This window comes from Tachyglossus aculeatus, chromosome 5, assembly GCF_015852505.1.
Source record: "Tachyglossus aculeatus isolate mTacAcu1 chromosome 5, mTacAcu1.pri, whole genome shotgun sequence".
NCBI classification, from domain to species: domain Eukaryota; kingdom Metazoa; phylum Chordata; class Mammalia; order Monotremata; family Tachyglossidae; genus Tachyglossus; species Tachyglossus aculeatus.
The window spans coordinates 69049842-69066881 of NC_052070.1; the positions used below are offsets into that span (position 1 = coordinate 69049842).

A 17040-nucleotide genomic window follows, 5' to 3' on the forward strand; every position below is an offset into this window, starting at 1 on the left:
TCAAACAAGTTGGGTTGAATTGAGGCAGGCTCATATCTGCAGCTTCTCCCATTTCCTGCTGCCTGCCCACTACTAGACTAATGAGGAATCAAGTCAAGCACGCATTTGAATGTAGTTCTACAACCCAAGTTTTCAACACAGGATTTAGATGTGACATGATGGAAGAATTTGGAAATGCTGTACCCGCAGTATGAATCTGTTCTGTCATAATGCAATCCTTCATTTGGCATAACTAGATTCAGTGCAGGAAAAAAAGCAGTTGTGTGTATGTGGGTGGCATTGATTCAGGGGGTTCTGCCTCACTTTTAGTAATAATAATAATTACTAAGCATATGATAATAATAATAATTGTGGTATTTAAGTGCTTACTATGTGCCAGGCACTGTACTAAGTTCTGGGCAGATACAAGCAAATCGGGTTGGACACTGTCCCTGTCCCGCATCGAGACACAGAGAAGTGAAGTGACTTGGCTAAGGTCATACAGCAGGCAAGCGGCAGAGGTGGAATTAGAATCCATGTCCCTCTGAGCCCCAGGCCCATGCGCTATCCACTAGGCCAGGTTGATTACTATGTGGAGAGTGTTATACTAAGAACTGGTAAAGTATCACAGGTAGGAATTAGCCTTGGCCTCTAACTCAACCTTGCTGTACTGTAAGTGCCGTTTTGTGCAGTCTTTTGGGTTTCATTGTGTTTCTGCAACTTTACAGAAAAGCAGTGTTGTCTAGTGGATGGAGCATGGGCTTGGAAGTCAGAAGGACTTGGGTTCTAGTTCCAGCTCTGCCACTTGTCAGCTGTGTGACCTTTGGCAAGTCACTTAACTTCTCTGTGCCTCGATGTGGGACATGGACTGTGTCCAACCCGATTTGCCAGAACTTAGTACATCTGTAAAATGGTGATTAATAATGTGAGCCCCATGTGAGACATGGACTACATCCAACCTGATTACCTTTTATCTCTCCCAGTTCTTCAAACAGTGCCTGGCACATAATAAGTACTTAACAAATAACCATTTTTCAAAAAAAAAAAAAACCTTACAGTATTTTATGTGGTGAAAAGCACTCTTCTAGTGGTGGACATATAGTAATATACGAATTTGTAACATTTGTATCATCCACATCTCTAGACTGTAAGCTTGTTGTGGTCGGGGAATTATATTGTACTATATATTGTATTATATTTTACTCTCCCAAGGAGCTTGGCATAGTGGATAGAGCACAGGCCTGAGAGTCAGAAGGCCATGAGTTCTAATCCCAGCTCCACCACTTGTCTGATATGTAACCCTGGGCAAGTCACTTAACTTCTCTGTGCCTTGATTACCTCATCTGTAAAATGGAGATTGAGACTGTGAGCCCCACATGGGACAGGGACTGTGTCCAACCCAATTTGCTTGTATCCACCCCAGTGCTTAGTACAATGCCTGGCACATAGTAAGCGCTTAACAAATACCATATTTATTATTAGTAGTAGTAGTACAGTGCTTTGCACATAGTAAGCTCACAATACGACTGAATGAATCCCCAGAGATATGAGCTGATGCCACTTGCTTTCAGCATTCCTCTACTGATCAGCCAACAACACTGCCCCCCCAGGAACCAGCCCTGGCTCTCCTCCATGGCAGTTGAGGAGACCACATCCCATCCCGCCTTCCACCCACGCCGGCAGGAAAGGGAGCAGCAACCGTGGCACAAGGCCTCAATAAAGCTTCAGGAAGGCTGGTTACTGTGGCTATTTCTGTTCCTTGGACTCTGACCCACGAGGAGCTTGAAATTATGCTCCCCTAGCCACAGCACCCTGTTGATTTTCATTTTTATTTTGTGGTTTTGTCTTTGTCTTTTACGTTGTTTTAGTGGTTTATCGTTGCATTTCTCCTTTTGTGTCTCCAGTCTCCTTATCCCTTTTTATATTGTGAGCCCCTTAAGGGACAGGGACAGTGTCTAACTCCCAACTGTGTTTTCTCTCCAGCACTTAGAACGGGGCTCTGAACCCAATTATACTTAAAAAATACTGCTACTACTACTACTATAAATGTCAGTCAATGTGGTATCTTCCCACCATCTGCCCCCTCCCTAGTCCATTGATTTCTGTTGAATTAGTGTTGCTATAATGCATGTTTTTCTGTAATACAAGGTTCTTCAAGAACCCGTCTTCAAAGTTCTATTAAAGTCATATCTCCTCCAAGAAGCCTTCTTGGACTAAGCTCACATCCCCCTCCCCTCCCCTATTTCCCCATTCTACTGATTTTTCCAGGCACCTAGTCCCATCTCTTAAGCACTCAGGTACTTCTTCCTATTCCCATTATCGCATCCCTTTCCTGTAATTAATTTTGATGCCTGTTTCTCCCCTAGACCGCAAACTCTTTGGGGGCAGTGATCCTGTCTACCACCTCTATTGTACTGTACTCTCCCAAGTGCTTAGTACAGTGCTCTGCACACAGTATGTGCATAATAGCTACCACAGATTGACAACTCCTATGTAAGAGAACTCCCCCAGATTTTCTTTGCTTTCCCTCCTGCCAAAGCTAGAGAACTTAAAACCAGTATAAAAGGAGGTGGTGAGAGGAGTCACTTCCCCTGCCAAGCCTGACTTCTATTCACCCACCTCAGGAAGGGACCCCCTGCAAGGGTCTGTCCATTTGTAAAATGGGAGTGTTGAGACCCTTCGCTTGTACTCTGGTGTTTGAGGTGGGAAGAGGCTCAAGGGGGCAGCTGCCAGGGTAAGCGATCCATTCTGCCACCCCTGGGATTTGCGAGGGCCAATGGAGCAACACAGCTAGAAGAGGCTTGGCCGGCTGCTCCAAATCGTCTCAGCAAGCCCATTAGACAACAGGAAAACGCCTTTCTTCCCGGTTCTCATCCTTGGCCGGGTCCAGGGGCTCCCCAGAGGGCTCACTTCTGAGCCAGTCGGTCTCCTCTGGGAGCTGATGATTTGGCACCTCAGCCAGGTACTCATAAGAGATGGCCTCCTGCACCCAGCCCAGAATCCCCTGTGAGCAATTTGCCTCATTCCTGAGGATGTCTCCAACCAGACAATCTGGGCCCTGTTCCCGGACCATATTAGGTGATTTCTCTCCACAGCTTGATTGCTGGGTGTATCTGTGTAAATCCACAGAGAGAAGGGTTTTACATCAGAGCAGCATTCCAGAGCTACTGCTGGACCTACATTAGGAAGCTCTGTTTTCCATCTCCAAGATGTCAAATGATTTTAAAGAGACAGGAACTCTAATGTGCTCTCTAAGGGAGGAGGTGGGAGAGAATGGGGTGAGTGCTCTTCCAAAAACTAGGGAGCATTTTCCTCCCCCTCAATCTCCCAGCTCACGTCTCCTCTCCATGATTCAGCCGAGGACAAGCTTTTCCTGCAGTTTGTGGTATGGACAAAGTGCCTTTTCCCCCACCCCCAGCCAAATCCGCTCACTCTTCCCCCTCCGCCTCCCCCCCCCAGTCCTTCAAACTCATGCTTTTTTTTGGTGTGTTCAGTTTGGGAGTAATCCATCATGATGTCCAAAGATTTTTCCGGTGTTCCTGCTCCCAGCCCTGGGATCAGGGTTAGAGGAAGCAGGCAAGTGAGAGTCTGAGAGAATGGGGTTCTTGGGCATTGTCCAGGCTCCACACACCTGGTGCTACCCCCAGATCGATCCTGGGCTCTCCCCCAGGGAGTTGCATTGAATGTATGGTGACAGTGTGATGCTGAATGTGAGCAAGTTGTGGGCAGGGAATGTGTCTACCAACTCTGTTATATTTTACTCTCCCAAGCGCTTAGTACAGTACTCTGTAAGCACTCAAGAGGTATAATTGATTGATTGAGTGTCCAGTCTCTGCGAGGGGAATGTCATTGGCCCCATAACAAAGAGGACCTGCTTGTTCAGCAACCTGGGACCACAGAGAAAAAAACAAAGTGGGTGCAGGTCATCAGAGGAACTGATCCTTCCTTCTCACTCTTTCTCTTCTCGCCTCTCATCAGCTGCATTTGGCAATGATGATTGCCCATCAGGTGTGAGTCAGTCCCAGTGAGATCCTATAATCCAACGTGGGCTTTATATGAAGCATCTTTAACAATCAAAAGCATCAGGTGACTAAGGATTTGCCTTTAATTTTTTCAAGGAGACAACCAGGGTAATGGTTTTTTCAGGACACTGCTCCTCTGTGGCCACCCTAGGTGACCTGCCAGCCTCTCATCTGTCTGTCTTTGGCATTCAGGCACACCCCTGCCAAGGGGTGTGGCCCCTCTAGACCTGACTTTTATGGAAGACAAGCATTAACATTTTTCATAATAGGAGACTGTATTTTATTATGGCTGTTACAGCCATTCTGTAATATATTTGGGTGCTCTTGCCCTTTCCTCTTGGTGCTAGAGTCACAGTTAAGGCAAAGGCTCTCCCTGACTGTGGGGCCAATCCTGAAGTCTCATTTCCTAGCCACATCAGGCTTACTCTGGGGGATTGGGGAAAGGGTCAGGGAGATTGAGGAGAGGTCCTGTCCGGAGACCAGATCCTGGACTGACTCGCCTTTTGAAGTGTTGTTCTGCTCCAGGGATAACTCTCCAGAAGTCTCCTTATTTTCCGGGCATTCCCCATCCTGAACCCCCAAACACTCAGCCGGCCTTTCACCCATGCCCTGGGCACCCGGATGCCTGTTAGTGGTTCCTAGGAAAATAAAGAGCAGACAGTGGAAATTTGCCTGAGAGATTTGCCCTGGTCGGGGGAGTGGGAGGCTATGATTTGATCTGAGTGGATTGCTCAATTTGCATGCAGCTGCCCAGGAGACAAAGATAAGACTGGGAAAGCCTACCAACAGGTTATAGCCAAACCTACCAAGAAACAGCATGGCCTAGAGGATCGAGCAGAGGCCTTGGAATCAGGCAAACTGGAATAAAATCCCAGCTCTGACAATTGCCTGCCGTGTGATCTTGGGCAAGTCACTTAACTGATCTGGGCCTCAGTTTCTTCATCTGCTAAATGGGGACTAAATAACATGTTCTACTTCCTACTTAGGCCGTGTGCCTCATATGGGGCAGGAGCTGTGTCAAACCTGATTTACTTGTATTTATGCCAGAGCCTAGTACAGAGCTTGGCACACAGTAAGTAATTATAAATACCACAGTTTTATTACTATCATGATTATTATTATTATTATTATTGTCTGAGTTATAATCCTGGTTCTGCCACTTTCCTGTTGTGTGACCTTGGGCAAGTCATTTAACTCCTCTCTGCCTCAGTTTCCTCATCTGTAAAATGGAGATTAAACACCTGCTATCCCTCCCCCTAGATGCTGAGCCTGTGACAGGGACTGTGTCCAATCTGATGACTTTGTATCTATCCCAGAGCAGGGTATAATACTGGGCGCTTACTGAACGTTTAACAAATACCACAATTATTTTTACTTTGATTAAAGGAACACCCTCCTGCCCTCAAAATAAAATCCATCTTTCCTTGCCAATAGGAGTATGTTCTTCAGGCACCAACAAGCTGGATCTGGGGCCAGGGCAAACAGATGTAAATAGCCATCTACCTTGTGTGTGGTTGGACTTGACTCCCTCCAGCAGATGCAAGGCATTACGGCATCACCTAATGAATTCATCAGTTATGGCAGAAGGGACATGCCAAAGAGGGCCAGGTGAACTATAAGACTGTAACTGTGACTAGACTGTAAGCTCTTTGAGGGCAGGGAACATTTCTATCAACTTTGTATCCTAGAGAGTCATGTTATTATCATTATGATTATTATTATTATGATTATTATTATTTTGCGCCGTGGAATCGTTTCCAATTCGTAGTGACACCATGGATATACTTTATCCAGAACATCCTGTCCTCTGCCATAATCCACAACCTTTATAATGTTTCTTCCGTTATCACTATTATGGTCTCTATCCATCTAACTTCTGGTCTTCCTCTTCCATGCTTTCCCTGGGCTTTTCCTAGCATTAGTGACTTCTTCAGAGAATTAGTCCTCCTGATTATGTGTCCAAATATGCTAATCTAGTCGAGTAATTTGGCCTTCCAAAGACCACTTTTGTTTACTTTGCTCTAAAATCCATTTGTTTGTCTTTTGGGCAATCCATGGTATTCACAAAAGCCTTCTCCAACACCATTTTTCAAAAGAATCGATGTTCTTTCTATCCTGTTTTTTTCACTGTCCAGCTTTCGGAACCATACATTGTCACTGGAAGCACCATAGAGTTGACAATTTCTATTTTTGTGGCAATAGTTTCATCAGCACATTTCATGACTTTTTCCAGGCTTGTTATAGCAAATCTTCCTAACATTAATCTTTAGCATGCCTAAAGTCCAGTGATACGTACCCAGGAAGCACTCAAATATGATTGATTGAATGATTGACTGACTGATTGAAAATCATCACGACTCTCAGAGGAAGCCAGCATTGCCAGTATATTAGATAGTGAGCTCCTTGAGGAAGGAATCGTACCTCTTTCTTCTTCTGCACTCCCTCAAGCACTTAGTGCTCTGCACACAGTAGGTCCTCAATAAATACTATTGTTGATTATCCGGATATTACTTTCAGATCCCCTTGAAGGTAAAATGACCAAAGCGCTTTTTCTGTGAGAGGACTCATACTGTAAATCACTTTTAGACTGTTGGAGACAGTGGCTCTTCTGACTGTTGGAGACTCTGAACTAGCAATTATGGTATTTAAATGCTTACTATGTGCCAGGCACGTACTAAGTGCTGGAGTAGATACAAGCAAATTGGGTTGGATAGAATGTCTGTCCTACATGGGGCTCACAGACTTAATCCCCATTCTACAGATGAGGGAACTGAGGCCCAGAGAAGTTGTGACTTGCCCCAAGTTCACACAGTGCTGGCAGGATTAGAACCCAGGTCCTTCTGACTCCCAGTCTTGTGCTCTACCCACTAGGCCATGCCACTTCTCTACTTAAGTGGTGATGGGCCTGAGCTTCTGCTCCTTTAACCACAATACTTTGTTGTTTTTATTGTAATAATAATAATAATAATAATGATATTTTTAAGCATTTACTATGTGTCAGGCACATTGTTCTTGAGTTTTCACGACACAAAATGGAGAGTCAGTCCCTGTTTTCCCTCCTACTTAGATTGTGAGTCCCATGTGGGACCTGATTAGCTCATATCTACCCCAGCGCTTACAACAGTGCCTGACAAGGAATGAGCACTTAACAAATACCATAATTAAATACCAATTATTTTCTTTTTTTTTTTACTTCTTCGTAACCTTGCGTGTCCATTGCCAGCAGGCTTTCCCTTGTAATTCTTAAACTGAGAGTTCCCTGTGGACCAAGGACCCACTGCCTGGAACTGAGCTCTAGCCCAGATGGTGGCTAGACAATTGTATCAGCCTCCTTGCCTCCAGTCTCTCCCCCCTTCAGTCTGTCCCGCACACAGGTATGCTGCTTGGCACAGAGGAAGTCACTTTAACTAGAGCCGATTGAGGTTGAGCTCTGGGGGCAGGTGGTTCTTTCTGTGTCTGCGCATCAAGCCCCCAGTAGCCCTTTCTCCCCACCGTGAAAGAGGCTCTTATCTCCAACCCTGAACCCTACACCCGTGACACCAGATCCCAAGCTTTTAGGCAGCATCCTCTGGCAGGGACAATAGGGAGATTTTCAAGACAAGCTGGGCAGTGTTAAAAATCATGACAAGGTTTTAAACCTAATCCTCCCATTTAAGATGACTAAAGCTCTCAGGGCACATGGACCTAATAAGAACAAATTAATTGGGCCGGGAACTCGGCAGGTTGAAGGCTGCTGTTGTAATCTCGCAAATCTGCCAAGAGATCAGAGACTCTGGACCCCTGGGCTAGTGTCACATCTCTCACATGTGTCACTCTGGGCAGCCAGCGATTTGGCTCTGCTGAGAGTGGTCAATAATGAGGCGTGCGAGCCAGCTGCTGTTTTCACTGTGAGTGCATTGTGACCTGGGGATCAGACCAAAATTTGGGGGAGAAAATGCTGTGCCCCAGACCCTGAACCCAAGTCCCAGGACATCACATATACCCACCTCTAATGTCTCCATTCCAAGGATTCTAGGGGTGCCACTGGTCTACTTAGCCTCTCTGTACCTCAGTTTCCCAATCTGTAAAATGGGGATAAGATACCTACTCCCCCTACCGTTTGCTTGTGGGTCCCAGGTAGGGTAGGGCTGTTTGGGTTTTTTTATGGTAATTAAGCATGTACTATGTGCCGGGCACATAATAAGGGCTGGGTTCATAATTGTGGTATTTGTTAAGTGCTTATTCTGTGCCAAGCATTGTACTAAGTGATGGGGTGAATACAGGCAAATTGGGTTGGACCCAGTTCTGTCCCATGTGGGGCTCACAGTTTCAATCCCCATTTTACAGAGAAGTGAAATGAATTGCCCAAGGTCACGTGGCAGACATGGTGGAGCTGTAATTAGAACCCATGACTTTCTGACTTGCAGGCCCATGCTTTATCCACTACATCCTGCTCCTTCTCTGTAGATACACAATCCCAAATGGGACTCACAATCTAAATAGGAGGGAGAACAGCTATTGAATCCCCATTTTTCATTCATTCATTCAATCGCATTTATTGAGTGCTTACTGTATGCAGAGCACTGTACTAAGCACTTGGGAAGTACAAGTTGGCAACATATAGAGACAGTCCCTACCCAACAGTGGGCTCACAGTCTAGAAGGGGGAGACAGACAACGAAACAAAACATATTAACAAAATAAAATAAATAGAATAAATATGTACAAGTAAAATAGAGTAATAAATACGTACAAATATATATACAGGTGCTGTGGGGAAGGGAAGGAGGTAAGGCGGGGGAATGGGGAGGGGGAGGAGGAGGAGAGGAAGGAGGGGGCTCAGTCTGGGAAGGCCTCCTGGAGGAGGTGAGCTCTCAGTAGGACTTTGAGGGAATTTTTGCCATGAGGGAATCGAGGCACCAAGAAGTTAACAACTTGTACTTCCCAAGTGCTTAGTACAGTGCTCTGCACACAGTAAGCACTCAATAAATATGATTGGGTCATACAGCAGGCAAGCCGTGGAGCTGGGATTAGAACCCAGGTTCTCTGACTTCTGGCCCATGCTCTTTTCTCTAGGCCACACTGCTTTTCAGTCTTTCAACCTCCCGTCCCTCCGCCCCACAAATCACCGCCGCTTTCTGTGCCCGGCACTCTTAACTGTAGACTTAAGGTTTGTTGTGGGCAGGGAATGTGCCTGTTTATTGTTGTATTATACTCTCCCAAGTGCTTAGTACAGTGCTTTGCACACAGTAAATGCTCAATAAATACAATTGACTGAATGAATGACTAAATGGAAAGCTAGCACCTTTGCCTCCAGTCAGAGTTCATTTTCCTCTAGCCTACAAGGTCACTTTAGTCAGGGAATGTGTCTACCAACTCTGTTGTATTGTTCTCTCCCAAGTGCTTAGTACAGTGTTCTCACTGTGCCTCAGTCCCACCTGTCTTGCCACCAACACCTGGCCCACGTCCTGCCTCTGGCCTTGTCTCCTTAAATCTGACAAACTATTACTTTCCCCCCCTTCAAAGCGTTACTGAAGGCACACCTCTTCCAAGATGCCTTCTCAGACTTGTCTTATGCCATCAAGTCGCCTTCGACCCATAGACACCATGGACACACTTCTCCCAGAACATCCTGACTCCATCTGCAATCATTCTGGGACTGTATCCGAGAATCTTCTAGGTAAAAATACAGAAGTGGTTTACAATTGCCTCCTTCCGCGCAGTCAACTCGAGCCTCCTCCTTAGACTCTCTCCCATGCTGCTGCTGCCCAGTAAAGGGGAGTTTTGACTTGTAGCAGATTGCCTTCCACTCGCTAGCCACTGGCCCAGCTAGGAGTGGAATGGTAGGCCTCTGCCTGACCCTACTGTAGTCGAGACTGGTAGAGTACTGGAAACTCTCCAGATGTGACCCTGAAAGGGGTCTTCCCAGGCTAAGCCCTGCTTTTCCTCATCTCCCACTCCCTTCTGCATTGCCCTGATTTGCTCCCTTTGCTCTCCTCTGCTATCCCAGCCTCACAGCACCTATGTATTTATCTGTCATTTTATTTATTTGTATTGATGTCTGTCTCCCCCCTTGTAGACTGTGAGCTCGTTGTGGGCAGGGAATGTCACTGTTTATTTTTGCATTGTACTTTCCCAAGTGCTTAGAATAGTGCTCTGCACAAGGTGGGTGATTAATAATTATAGTTGAATGAATGAATGCCTTTGATGGTGATGATCACTGCTGGAGCTATTCCAGAAGGAGGTGTCTCCTGTGCCTTGAGAACTATGTGTAACTGCTGGTTTTTCCATGGAAGTGAACCTCTGGATTAGGAGCAGTGGGGGAGTAATGAAAGTTTAGCAGGCATAGACTGTGGTATAGGCTTTGGGCCTGGAAGAACCTGCATCTATAAAAGGCAAGTTCCCTCCTTTATTTGTTCCACAGTAAATTCAAGAAGTAGGAGTATGTCTTGGAATTTTAACATCCAGTGATCATGTTCTTTTTTTTCTTTTTTTTTTTAATACAGGCTTATGACTGAAATCCTGATGGAAAACACATGCTAGCTCCAGCATTAAGGACTGAATGAGTTATCAGAGGGGGCTAGCTAGGAGAGAAGGTTGGTGAGTGTATGCTGTCCTTAAGCAAGGAAACCTGGCAGGAAGGGTATTTCTGGGTTGATTTTGTAACGTGTTTGGGTGTTGTTAATTTTCAGAGGCCCGATCTGGGGTGCGGTGGGGTGCTACAGGGAGGGTAGCAATGAACCCTGTTAATAATGGTATTTATCAAGTGCTTACTGGGGGCTGAGCAATCAACTCATCAATGGCATTTATTGAGTGCTCACTGTGTGTACAGCACTGTAATAGGCTCTGGGGAGAGTACAATGCAATAGGGTTGGTAGGCATGTTCCTTGCCCACAAGGAGCTAGAGGGGGAGATACACAATAAATTATCAAAATAATAATTTTGATAACATAACATAACATAAATGCTGTGGGGCTGAGAGTGAGGTGAATTATTTTTCTTTTTTTGTAAATGGTATTTATTAAGGGTTAACTATGTCCCAGGTACTGTACTAAGTGCATCAACAGGTAGATCAATAAATCAATTCAATAATATTTATTGAGTACTTAATGCACGCAAAGCACTGTACTAAGCACTTGGGAGAGTACAATACAACTAAAGACACATTCCCTGCCCACAAAGAGTGAGCACTTACTGTGTATAGGGCACTGTACTAAGAGCTTGGGAGAGTACGCCACAACAGTATAACAGACATATTCCCTGGCCACAAAGAGCTTACCGTCTGGAGGGAACAAGATAATCAGGTTGGACACAGGCCCTATTCCACCTGGGGCTGACAATCTTAATTCCCATTTTACAGATGAGGTAACCGAGGCACAGAAAAGTTAAGTGACTTGCCTAAGGTTACACAGCAGGCAAGTAGGCACTGGAATGAGAACTAAGGTCCTCTAATTCCCAGGTCTGGCCTCTTTACTGTAGGCCACACTGTTTCTCAAGTACTTAAGGGACACAGATCCAAATACTTTGGTGACAAAGAATGGAAAAAGAGAAGGGGAAATGAGGACTTAGCTGGGGAAGGCCTCTTGGAGGAGATGTGATTTCAGTAAGGTTTTGAAGGTGGAGAGAGTGATAGCCTGTCAAATACGAAGTGGGTAGGAAGTTCCAGATCAGAGGAAGGAAATGGGTAGGGGGTTGGTGGAGGGATAGATGAGATCGAGGTATAGTGAGTAGGTTGAAGTTAGAGAAGTGAGAAGAATGGATTGCAGTAGGAAATCATTGAGGTAAAGTAAGAGGGGGAGAGCTGAATGGGTGTCTTAAAGCCAATGGTAAGGAGATTCTGTTTTGTGTAGAGGTAGAGGGAACGTGTCTGCTAATTCTCTGGTATTGTACTCTCCCAAGTGCATAGTATAGTGCTCTGCACATAATAAGTGCTCAATAAATATGATTAATTGATTCATAGATGGGCAAACATTGGAGATTTTTGAGGAGTGGGGAGACATGAACGGATTTTTTTTTTAGAAAAATTATCTGTAATTCATTTATTTATATTAATGTCATTCTCTCCCCACTAGGCTGTAAATTCAATAAATACAATTGAATGAATGAATTGACTTATCTGGGCAGCAGAGTGAAATCATAGAAGCAGCTTGGCTCAGTGGAAAGAGCACGGGCTTGGGAGCCAGAGGTCGTGAGTTCGAATCCCGGCTCTGCCACTTGCCAGCTATGTGACTTTGGGCAAGTCACTTAACTTCTCTGTGCCTCAGTTACCTCATCTGTAAAATGGGAATGAAGACTGTGAGCCCCACGTGGGACAGCCTGATCACCCTGTATCCTCCCCAGTGCTTAGAACAGTGCTTTGCACATAGTATGCACTTAACAAATGTTGTCATTATTATTAGTATATGAACTGGAATGGAGAGAGACAGGAGGCAGGGAGGCTAGCAAGGAGGCTGTTGTAGTAGACAGCCTCTCTCTCTCATCTCTCTCCCATGTCTCTCATCTCTCTCCATGTCTCTCCCATCCTAAAAAAACCCTCTCTTGACCCCACCTCACCTTCTAGTTATAGTCCCATATCCCTCCTACCATTCCTTTCCAAACTCCTTGAACGAGTTGTCTACACGCGCTGCCTAGAATTCCTCAACAACAACTCTCTCCTCGACCCCCTCCAGTCTGGCTTCCGTCCCCTTCATTCCACGGAAACTGCCCTCTCAAAGGTCACCAATGACCTCCTGCTTGCCAAATCCAACGGCTCATATTCTGTCCTAATCCTCCTCGACCTCTCAGCTGCCTTTGACACTGTGGACCACCCCCTTCTCCTCAACACGCTATCTGACCTTGGCTTCACAGACTCTGTCCTCTCCTGGTTCTCCTCTTATCTCTCCGGTCGTTCTTTCTCAGTCTCTTTTGCAGGCTCCTCCTCCCCCTCCCATCCTCTTACTGTGGGGGTTCCCCAAGGTTCAGTGCTTGGTCCCCTTCTGTTCTCAATCTACACGCACTCCCTTGGTGACCTCATTCGCTCCCACAGCTTCAACTATCATCTCTATGCTGATGACACCCAGATCTACATCTCTGCCCCTGCTCTCTCCCCCTCCCTCCAGGCTCGCATCTCCTCCTGCCTTCAGGACATCTCCATCTGGATGTCCTCCCGCCTAAAGCTCAACATGTCGAAGACTGAGCTCCTTGTCTTCCCTCCCAAACCTTGTCCTCTCCCTGACTTTCCCATCTCTGTTGACGGCACTACCATCCTTCCCGTCTCACAAGCCCGCAACCTTGGTGTCATCCTCGACTCCGCTCTCTCATTCACCCCTCACATCCAAGCCGTCACCAAAACCTGCCGGTCTCAGCTCCGCAACATTGCCAAGATCCGCCCTTTCCTCTCCATCCAAACTGCTACCCTGCTCATTCAAGCTCTCATCCTATCCCGTCTGGACTACTGCATCAGCCTTCTCTCTGATCTCCCATCCTCGTGTCTCTCTCCACTTCAATCCATACTTCATGCTGCTGCCCGGATTATCTTTGTCCAGAAACGCTCTGGGCATATTACTCCCCTCCTCAAAAATCTCCAGTGGCTACCAATCAATCTGCGCATCAGGCAGAAACTCCTCACCCTGGGCTTCAAGGCTGTCCATCACCTCACCCCCTCCTACCTCACCTCCCTTCTCTCCTTCTACTGCCCAGCCCGCAACCTCCACTCCTCCACCGCTAATCTCCTCACCGTACCTCGTTCTCGCCTGTCCCGCCGTCGACCCCCGGCCCACGTCATCCCCCGGGCCTGGAATGCCCTCCCTCTGCCCCTCTGCCAAGCTAGCTCTCTTCCTCCCTTCAAGGCCCTGCTGAGAGCTCACCTCCTCCAGGAGGCCTTCCCAGACTGAGCCCCTTCCCTCCTCTCTCCCTCGTCCCCCTCTCCATCCCCCCATCTTACCTCCTTCCCTTCCCCACAGCACCTGTATATATGTATATATGGTTGTACATATTTATTACTCTATTTATTTATTTATTTATTTATTTTACTTGTACATTTCTATCCTATTTATTTTATTTTGTTGGTATGTTTGGTTCTGTTCTCTGTCTCCCCCTTTTAGACTGTGAGCCCACTGTTGGGTAGGGACTGCCTCTATGTGTTGCCAATTTGTACTTCCCAAGCGCTTAGTACAGTGCTCTGCACATAGTAAGCGCTCAATAAATACGATTGATTGATTGATTGATTGATAGTAGACATGGCAGGATATGGTAAGTGCTTGGATCAGGGTAATAGTTTGGATGGAGAATAAAGGGCAGATTTTAGCTCCTTGTGGGTAGGAAATGTGTCTACCAACTCTGTTATATTACACTCTCCCAAGCACTTAGGACAGTGCTCTGCACACAGGAAGGGCTAAGTAAATGCCACTGGTTGATGGATTGATTTAGCGATATTGTGAGTACTGTACTAGGTGCTGAGGTAGGTAAGCTTGTCTTCTTCTAGATTGTAAGCTCACTGTGGGCAGGGAATGGGTCTGTTTATTGTTGTGTTGTACTCTCCCAAGCACTAAGTACAGTACAGTACAGTAAACACTCAATAAATACGATTGATATACAAAGTAAAAGACCATCAGACCCTGCCCACACAGGGCTCACAAAGAAGAGGTATCTTATCCTCTTTGTGCAAATGAGAATGCTGAAGCCCAGAGGGGCTAAGTGACTTGTCCAGAGTCACACTGTAGGCCAGCTGACAGAACTGGGGTTAGAACCCAAGTCTTCTGACTCTTCCGCTCATTCAAGTAGGCCGTGTTTCTAAGCCTGGGCCCACTCTACGCAGTGGTCACAGCAGCCTCGGTTGTGTGAATCCCAGAGACGCAAGCATGGGTTCAGTAAATGGGGAGTGAGTCAGAGGAAAGACAGAGGAGGTTGGGACAACCAGAGAAAGGCTAAGAAGTAGGGCTGGTTCCCTGGGGCTGAGGCAATATGGCAGTTGTTAGCCAGGAACTGAGAAATTGTGCTGGTGAGGACGTGTGGGAACAGAGATCCTGTCTGTCTTGGAGTCACCTGAATGTCCCTGAAAACTCACGGTAAGAAAAATGGGGAAAGTCAGAACATTGTAAATGCTCATCTAAACCTCTATCTCAGAGCAGCAGAGGAAATAAAATCTATACCTCTAGGCTCTCTTAGTTACTCTGTCTATCAGTTGAGAATGCTGTACACCCAGTAAGCACTCAATAAATACCATTGATTGACTGATACACAAATAAATGGGTATAGCTCCAAGAACACTTTCAGAGTCAGAGGGGAAGATCTCTAAAGGGTCCTTATAATTCATTTTTAAGTCAAGCACAATTCTAATAACCACGCTCATTCACACAAAGATGAGCGCTACCAAGGGTACACACCGGAGTAAAACACACATGCCCCCTCCTAAAGGACAGGTCAGGGACTGGTAGATCTAAACCATTCACAAATAGCTGGTGGAGGGTTTAAATCAGTTGTGATCTCACATCTGGAAAGCCAAGGCCCCCTTTATCAGTCAAGCAATCAGTGGTATTTATTGAGTGCTTGCTATGTGTCGAGCACTGTACCGACAGGATGTTGTGATAACAAAACAAAAAGTTATAGGAAAACACTGGGAGAAAATATAAGTGCTATACAAATTCAAAGCATTATTAGTAATGCATTCACTGATGTCTGGATTAAAAAGCTGACTGTGGAGTGATGGAGAGGGGATAACATCCAGCGCTCATTAGAGGCCATGAAAATGGGTTTTGGCCATTTTCAGAGTTTCCTGGTAGTTAGAGCTTGGGCCTCCTGGGAGTCAGAAGGAGCTGGGATTAGAACCACTTGTCTGCTATATGGCCTTGGGCAAGTCGCTTCACTTCTCTGTGCCTCAGTTACCTAAGCACTTAACAAATACCATTTAAAAAGAAAAAAAGGACCTGGGGAAGAAAGACTACATTTAAGTAAAGACTTAAGTCCAGTGTTTTTAAGCTCTGGTAAACCACTTCCCATTTGGGAATTTTTCCACAGTCCCTCCTTCTTCCTGTACATATACATATGGTATAAAATATCCATTAGTCAAAAACAGTTATTTCTTTGACTCGTTTCTATTCATGAAAAGAGAAAATTCTGGCCTGGATCCTAGGACCAGAGAGTTAGATGGTGAGCAGGAAGAGAGTTAATAAGAAGAAAGGTAAAATGGAGGAGCCAGCAGATTTAAACAATCTGGACCATCTTTGTCTGATTTTCCTTGAGGGATCAGGTCCCAGGGAGAGGGGGTTCTATTGGAAATACATTTGATCAGCTTAAACCTGAACATGTGTTAGCTAACTGGCAGAGCCTGGTTCAGTGGAGCCTCAGGCCTCTTGCATTTGGGGTCTCGGGCATCTTCTCTGTTGTTGGGTTTCAGCTCGCATACAAGTGTGTATGAAAAAAAATATATGAACCTCCCCCAGAAGCCATCTGATTCAAGGCTGAGGCTCTTGAGAGACCCAAGATTTACCCATCCCAACCACAAACCAGGCTATCTATAGCACTGGCCTCAAAAGATTGGACTCTGAGTAAGGTTTTGGTTTTTTTAGTGGTATTTTCAGTGGTATTTATTAAGCGCTTACTACGTGCCAGGCAATGTATTAAATACTGGGGTAGATAATCAGAATGGCTACAGACTCTGTCCCATAAAGGGCTCCCATCTTAATCCCCATTATACAAATAAGACAACTGAGGCATGGAGGAAGTGAAATGACTAAGGTGACATAGCGGACAAGAGGTGAAGTTGGAATTAGAAATCAATCATATTTATTGAGCGCTTAGCGTGTGCAGAGTGCTATACTAAGCACTTAATCCAGAATCCCGGTCCTCTGACTCCAATGCCCATATTCTTTCCATTAGGCCATGCTGCTCCTCCCGGCAGAAGGCACCTGGAGCAGATGCAGTTTCCCAAAATGGCTGCCTTCTGCTGAAGCAGCAGAATATGGTTGTGTCTGGAGGATAACAGGATAATTGCCCTAGAGGTTTGGTCGCCTGTCGATTTCTCTCTTCTCCTCTCAAGTTGCTACCGTCTATTTCCATCCAGGGCGAACAGCTGGATGGGAGTG

General features: G+C 45.9%; 1 non-coding gene across 1 annotated transcript; it reads right to left on the reverse strand.

Moving 5' to 3' along the window:
* Positions 1 to 9766: 9766 nt before the first annotated feature.
* On the reverse strand, positions 9767 to 9899 carry LOC119929299. The gene has a single exon (XR_005451431.1). It is a non-coding gene; the product is annotated as a small nucleolar RNA SNORA7 (small nucleolar RNA).
* Positions 9900 to 17040: the final 7141 nt, after the last annotated feature.